This window comes from Melanerpes formicivorus, unplaced genomic scaffold (assembly GCF_026170545.1).
Source record: "Melanerpes formicivorus ecotype bairdi unplaced genomic scaffold, bMelFor1.0.p_v2 SCAF_184, whole genome shotgun sequence".
Taxonomy (NCBI): Eukaryota; Metazoa; Chordata; class Aves; order Piciformes; family Picidae; genus Melanerpes; species Melanerpes formicivorus.
This window is the reverse complement of record NW_027142536.1, coordinates 522,501-530,000: the sequence shown is the minus strand read 5'-3', so window position 1 is coordinate 530,000 and position 7,500 is coordinate 522,501.

Here is a 7,500-nt window from a genome sequence, read left to right as displayed (position 1 = left end):
TCGCCCAGGGAGAGCACGTCTACTCGCCCAGGGAGAGCACGTCTACTCGCCCAGGGAGAGCACGTCTACTCGCCGAGGGAGAGCACGTCTACTCGCCGAGGGAGAGCACGTCTACTCGCCCAGGGAGAGCACGTCTACTCGCCGAGGGAGAGCACGTCTACTCGCCGAGGGAGAGCACGTCTACTCGCCGAGGGAGAGCACGTCTACTCGCCGAGGGAGAGCACGTCTACTCGCCCAGGGAGAGCACGTCTACTCGCCCAGGGAGAGCACGTCTACCTCCCGCCTGAGGGAGAGCACGGGGGGGGGGGGACAAAGACAGGCGGCAGCAGCTTCGGTGAACGTCACCCGGGAGGCGACCGGGGCTGTCCCGGGGCAGTCCCGGGAAGCCGGCGTCCGACACAGGGAACCGTCAGCTGCCGGACCGGGGCGAATCCCCGCGGCCACGGCAGGGGTGGGGGCTCGAAGACAGCCGGCAGTCGCCTCGGTGAACGTCACCCGGCCGGCGACCGCGGCCGTTCCGGGGCCGTCCCGGGAAGCCTGCGACAGGCACGGGGTCCCAGCCGCGGCCGGACCGACTCGAAGCCCCGCGGCCCCGGCACGGGGGAGGCCCAAAGACTGGCGGCAGCCGCTTCGCTGAACGTCACCCGGCCGGCGACCGGGGCCGTCCCGGGGCTGTCCCGGGATGCCGGCTTCCGGCACGGGGTCCCGGCCGCGGCCGGAGCGGCTCGAATCCCCGCGGTCCCGGCAGCAGCCGGAGCCGCTCGCCGTTCGGGCTCCCGGCACCCTACGGATCCGCCGACTCGTTCGCGGGCGGCGGGGGGAGGCAGTGAAGGAGGTGCGGGCAGAAGCGGCAGCGGAGGCGGAGGGGGGGGGGGGCTCGAAGACAGCCGGCAGCCGCTTCGGAGAACGTCACCCGGCCGGCGACCGCGGCCGTTCCGGGGCCGTCCCGGGAAGCCTGCGACAGGCACGGGGTCCCGGCCTCGGCCGGACCCGCACTGGGTGCCGCCGCCTCGGGCTCTCGGGACGGTATGGATCCGCCGACTCGTTCGCCGGCGGCGGGGGGAGGCAGTGGAGGGGGTGCGGGGAGAAGCGGCAGCGGAGGCGGAGGGGGGGGGGGGCTCGAAGACAGCCGGCAGCCGCTTCGGTGAACGTCACCCAGGAGGCGATCGGGGCCGTCCCGGGGCCGTCCCGGGATGCTGGCTTCCGCCACGGGGTCCCGGCCGCGGCCGGAGCGGCTCGAATCCCCGCGGTCCCGGCAGCAGCCGGAGCCGCTCGCCGTTCGGGCTCCCGGCACCCTACGGATCCGGCGACTCGTTCGCCGGCGGCGGGGGGAGGCAGTGGAGGGGGTGCGGGCAGAAGCGGCAGCGGAGGCGGAGGGGGGGGGGGCTCGAAGACAGCCGGCAGCCGCTTCGGTGAACGTCACCCGGCCGGCGACCGGGGCCGTCCCGGGGCTGTCCGGGGATGCCGGCTTCCGGCACGGGGTCCCGGCCGCGGCCGGAGCGGCTCGAATCCCCGCGGTCCCGGCAGCAGCCGGAGCCGCTCGCCGTTCGGGCTCCCGGCACCCTACAGATCCGGCGACTCGTTCGCGGGCGGCGGGGGGAGGCAGTGGAGGGGGTGCGGGCAGAAGCGGCAGCGGAGGCGGAGGGGGGGGGGGGGGGCTCGGAGACAGCCGTCAGCCGCTTCGGTGAACGTCACCCGGGAGGCGACCGGGACCGGCCCGGGAAGCCATCGTCCGGCCCCGGATCCCGGCCGCGGCCGGACCGGCTCGAAGCCCCGCGGCCCCGGCACGGGGGAGGCCCAAAGACTGGCGGCAGCCGCTTCGCTGAACGTCACCCGGCCGGCGACCGGGGCCGTCCCGGGGCCGTCCCGGGATGCCGGCTTCCGGCACGGGGTCCCGGCCGCGGCCGGAGCGGCTCGAAGCCCCGCGGTCCCGGCAGCAGCCGGAGCCGCTCGCCGTTCGGGCTCCCGGCACCCTACGGATCCGCCGACTCGTTCGCCGGCGGCGGGGGGAGGCAGTGGAGGGGGTGCGGGCAGAAGCGGCAGCGGAGGCGGAGGGGGGGGGGGGCTCGAAGACAGCCGGCAGCCGCTTCGGTGAACGTCACCCGGCCGGCGACCGGGGCCGTCCCGGGGCTGTCCGGGGATGCCGGCTTCCGGCACGGGGTCCCGGCCGCGGCCGGAGCGGCTCGAATCCCCGCGGCCCCGGCAGCAGCCGGAGCCGCTCGCCGTTCGGGCTCCCGGCACCCTACAGATCCGGCGACTCGTTCGCCGGCGGCGGGGGGAGGCAGTGGAGGGGGTGCGGGCAGAAGCGGCAGCGGAGGCGGAGGGGGGGGGGGGGCTCGAAGACAGCCGGCAGCCGCTTCGGTGAACGTCACCCGGGAGGCGACCGGGACCGGCCCGGGAAGCCATCGTCCGGCCCGGGATCCCGGCCGCGGCCGGACCGGCTCGAAGCCCCGCGGCCCCGGCACGGGGGAGGCCCAAAGACTGGCGGCAGCCGCTTCGCTGAACGTCACCCGGCCGGCGACCGGGGCCGTCCCGGGGCCGTCCCGGGATGCCGGCTTCCGGCACGGGGTCCCGGCCGCGGCCGGAGCGGCTCGAATCCCCGCGGTCCCGGCAGCAGCCGGAGCCGCTCGCCGTTCGGGCTCCCGGCACCCTACGGATCCGCCGACTCGTTCGCCGGCGGCGGGGGGAGGCAGTGGAGGGGGTGCGGGCAGAAGCGGCAGCGGAGGCGGAGGGGGGGGGGGGCTCGAAGACAGCCGGCAGCCGCTTCGGTGAACGTCACCCGGCCGGCGACCGGGGCCGTCCCGGGGCTGTCCGGGGATGCCGGCTTCCGGCACGGGGTCCCGGCCGCGGCCGGAGCGGCTCGAATCCCCGCGGTCCCGGCAGCAGCCGGAGCCGCTCGCCGTTCGGGCTCCCGGCACCCTACAGATCCGGCGACTCGTTCGCCGGCGGCGGGGGGAGGCAGTGGAGGGGGTGCGGGCAGAAGCGGCAGCGGAGGCGGAGGGGGGGGGGGGGCTCGAAGACAGCCGGCAGCCGCTTCGGTGAACGTCACCCGGGAGGCGACCGGGACCGGCCCGGGAAGCCATCGTCCGGCCCGGGATCCCGGCCGCGGCCGGACCGGCTCGAAGCCCCGCGGCCCCGGCACGGGGGAGGCCCAAAGACTGGCGGCAGCCGCTTCGCTGAACGTCACCCGGCCGGCGACCGGGGCCGTCCCGGGGCCGTCCCGGGATGCCGGCTTCCGGCACGGGGTCCCGGCCGCGGCCGGAGCGGCTCGAATCCCCGCGGTCCCGGCAGCAGCCGGAGCCGCTCGCCGTTCGGGCTCCCGGCACCCTACGGATCCGCCGACTCGTTCGCCGGCGGCGGGGGGAGGCAGTGGAGGGGGTGCGGGCAGAAGCGGCAGCGGAGGCGGAGGGGGGGGGGGGCTCGAAGACAGCCGGCAGCCGCTTCGGTGAACGTCACCCGGCCGGCGACCGGGGCCGTCCCGGGGCTGTCCGGGGATGCCGGCTTCCGGCACGGGGTCCCGGCCGCGGCCGGAGCGGCTCGAATCCCCGCGGCCCCGGCAGCAGCCGGAGCCGCTCGCCGTTCGGGCTCCCGGCACCCTACAGATCCGGCGACTCGTTCGCCGGCGGCGGGGGGAGGCAGTGGAGGGGGTGCGGGGAGAAGCGGCAGCGGAGGCGGAGGGGGGGGGGGGGCTCGAAGACAGCTGGCAGCCGCTTCGGTGAACGTCACCCGGGAGGCGACCGGGACCGGCCCGGGAAGCCATCGTCCGGCCCGGGATCCCGGCCGCGGCCGGACCGGCTCGAAGCCCCGCGGCCCCGGCACGGGGGAGGCCCAAAGACTGGCGGCAGCCGCTTCGCTGAACGTCACCCGGCCGGCGACCGGGGCCGTCCCGGGGCCGTCCCGGGATGCCGGCTTCCGGCACGGGGTCCCGGCCGCGGCCGGAGCGGCTCGAAGCCCCGCGGCCCCGGCAGCAGCCGGAGCCGCTCGCCGTTCGGGCTCCCGGCACCCTACGGATCCGGCGACTCGTTCGCCGGCGGCGGGGGGAGGCAGTGGAGGCGGTGCGGGGAGAAGCGGCAGCGGAGGCGGAGGGGGGGCGGGGGGGACGATAGTGGCGGGGGGCGGGGGGTGCTCGAAGGCAGCCGGCAGCCGGTTCGGTGAACATTCGCCGGGGCGGGGGGGCGACCTGTCCGTGCCCGGGGCAGCCCCGGGAAGCCGGCAGCCAGCACGGGGTCCCGGCAGCACCTGTTCCCTGCCCTGGGACTTGCCGTGCCCGGCGGCCGGTTGCCGGGTGGGGGGAGCGATGAGAGGCGGGGCGCAGCGGCCGGGGCAGCGCCGGGCCGCAGCGGGGGGCTGGGCGGGTGGGGTAGGCGTCGAGCGGCAAGCCCTCGGCTGCAGCGAATGTTCGGCGGTGCGGGGCGGGGGGGGACGGGACGACACGTTGGGGGCGCCGAGTCCGAGCCACCCCCGGCCCCAGGGGCGGCCGGAGGGGGAGGCCGGTGCCTGGCCCTGGGAGCTGCTGGGCGCCGGATGGCCGAGGGTGCGTCAGAAGCCGCCCGAGCGGTCGAGCAGGTCCTCCAGAAAGGCCTAGGGTGGCTTCGAGGGCCCCGGGAGCAGTCGAGGGAGGCCTCCAGGCAGGTCTGGAGTGGATGGGAGGCCTTCCAAAGCAGACAAGGGAGGCTGCCAGCGGGGCCTAGGCTGGCACTGCAGCCTGTAAATGGTTGGGGGGGGGGGGCCTCTGGTGCGGCCTGGAGTCTCTGGGTGGCGTCCAGAGAGGTGCAAAAGATCCTCTGGTGCGGCCTGTGGTGGCGGAGAAGCCTGCAGAGCGTGCGGGGGAGGCTTCTGGTGCGGCCTGGGGTGGGTCGGAAGCCTGCAGAGCGTGCGGGAGAGGCTTCTGGTGCGGCCTGGGGTGGGTCGGAAGCCTGCAGAGCGTGCGGGGGAGGCTTCTGGTGCGGCCTGGGGTGGGTCGGAAGCCTGCAGAGCGTGCGGGGGAGGCTTCTGGTGCGGCCTGGGGTGGCTGAGAAGCCTGCAGAGCGTGCGGGAGAGGCTTCTGGTGCGGCCTGGGGTGGCTGAGAAGCCTGCAGAGCGTGCGGGAGAGGCTTCTGCTGCGGCCTGGGGTGGCTGAGAAGCCTGCAGAGCGTGCGGGGGAGGCTTCTGTTGGGGCCTGGGGTGGGTCAGAAGCCTACAGAGCGTGCGGGGGAGGCTTCTGTTGCGGCCTGGGGTGGGTCGGAAGCCTGCAGAGCATGCGGGGGAGGCTTCTGCTGCGGCCTGGGGTGGCTGAGAAGCCTGCAGAGCGTGCGGGAGAGGCTTCTGCTGCGGCCTGGGGTGGCTGAGAAGCCTGCAGAGCGTGCGGGAGAGGCTTCTGTTGGGGCCTGGGGTGGGTCGGAAGCCTGCAGAGCGTGCGGGAGAGGCTTCTGCTGCGGCCTGGGGTGGGACGGAAGCCTGCAGAGCGTGCGGGGGAGGCTTCTGGTGCGGCCTGGGGTGGGACGGAAGCCTGCAGAGCGTGCGGGAGAGGCTTCTGCTGCGGCCTGGGGTGGGTCGGAAGCCTGCAGAGCGTGCGGGAGAGGCTTCTGTTGCGGCCTGGGGTGGGTCGGAAGCCTGCAGAGCGTGCGGGAGAGGCTTCTGCTGCGGCCTGGGGTGGGTCGGAAGCCTGCAGAGCGTGCGGGAGAGGCTTCTGCTGCGGCCTGGGGTGGCTGAGAAGCCTGCAGAGCGTGCGGGAGAGGCTTCTGGTGCGGCCTGGGGTGGCTGAGAAGCCTGCAGAGCGTGCGGGAGAGGCTTCTGCTGCGGCCTGGGGTGGCTGAGAAGCCTGCAGAGCGTGCGGGAGAGGCTTCTGCTGCGGCCTGGGGTGGCTGAGAAGCCTGCAGAGCGTGCGGGAGAGGCTTCTGCTGCGGCCTGGGGTGGCTGAGAAGCCTGCAGAGCGTGCGGGAGAGGCTTCTGGTGCGGCCTGGGGTGGCTGAGAAGCCTGCAGAGCGTGCGGGAGAGGCTTCTGCTGCGGCCTGGGGTGGCTGAGAAGCCTGCAGAGCGTGCGGGAGAGGCTTCTGCTGTGGCCTGGGGTGGGTCGGAAGCCTGCAGAGCGTGCGGGGGAGGCTTCTGGTGCGGCCTGGGGTGGGTCGGAAGCCTGCAGAGCATGCGGGGGAGGCTTCTGCTGCGGCCTGGGGTCTCTGGGTGGCCTCTAGAGAGGTGCAAAAGACCCTCTGGGTTGGGCTGGGGTGGCTCTTGGACCCCTGCCACACAGTGGGGAGAGGCCTCCGGCCCGCCACCTGTGTCCCTGTGTGCCTGAGTGCCTGTGTCCCTGTGTCCCTGTGTCCCTGTGTCCCTGTGTCCCTGTGTCCCTGAGTGCCTGAGTGCCTGAGTGCCTGTGTCCCTGTGTCCTTGTGTCCCTGTGTCCCTGTGTCCCTGAGTGCCTGAGTGCCTGTGTCCCTGTGTCCCTGTGTCCCTGAGTGCCTGAGTGCCTGAGTGCCTGTGTCCCTGTGTCCTTGTGTCCCTGTGTCCCTGTGTCCCTGTGTGCCTGAGTGCCTGTGTCCCTGTGTCCCTGTCTGTGTACCTGTGTGCGAGAGTGTCCGGCACGCCACCCAGCGGCGGCGGGCAAGCAGGTAGGCGGGTGGGCGGGCCGGCGAGGGCCAGTGTGAGTTTGGGGGGTGGGAGGGGAGGCGGCAGCTGGAAGCGTCAGAGGAGGGGGCGTGGCTCCGGCTGGCCCCGGGAGCAGGTTCCCGGGACCGGGACCGGCTGGACCCGGCGGGTGGTTGATCCCGGGGCGGGGGGCAGAGGCGGCGGGAAGCGGCAGCTGCGTGTGCGGCGGGGGGGTGGAGGGCGAACCGCGGCGGGAAGCGGATGCTTCAGAGCAGGTTACGGGGGCGGGGACGGACGACACCACCTGTCCCCGCCCCGGGACGGGCTGGACCCGGCGCCGTGTACCCGCCGCCGCCCCCGCCGCCGCCCCCCTCCGCCACCCCGGGACCCCGACGTTTTTTGGCGCCCGCGCCTTTTTTTGCTCCCCGCCTGCCCGCGCTGCCCCGAGCCCTCCCCCGGGGCGGGGCGGGAGGGAGGGACGGACGGACGGGTAGCCGGGGATCTCCGAGCGCGCGCCACCAGACCGAGGCGGGTCCCGGCGGCGGCGGCGGCGGCGGCGGCGGCGGCGGCGGCGGCGGCGGCGGCGGCAGCAGCAGCAGCAAGCGACGGCGGGGGGGGCAGGCTAGGGAGAGAGGGGGAGCGGCATGCGGTAGGGCTGGGGGGTTTGTTTCGGGGGGGAGGGGTGGGGGGGGGGTGGCAGCGGTCAGCGAGAGCGGGGAGAGGGGGAGCGGCATGCGGTAGGGCTGGGGTGTTTTTGGGGTGGGGGCGTTGGGGGGATTAGCGGGCGGGCGGGCAGCCGAGCCAAGCGGCAAGCCGGGGGGCGGGCGAGGGCGGCTTTAGGGCCGGAGGAGCGGAGCGCAACCTCCCCCGTGCAGGCTCCAGCGTGGAGAGCAGCAAGTTTTTGGGGACGGGGGACGACGGACGGGAGGGGCAGCG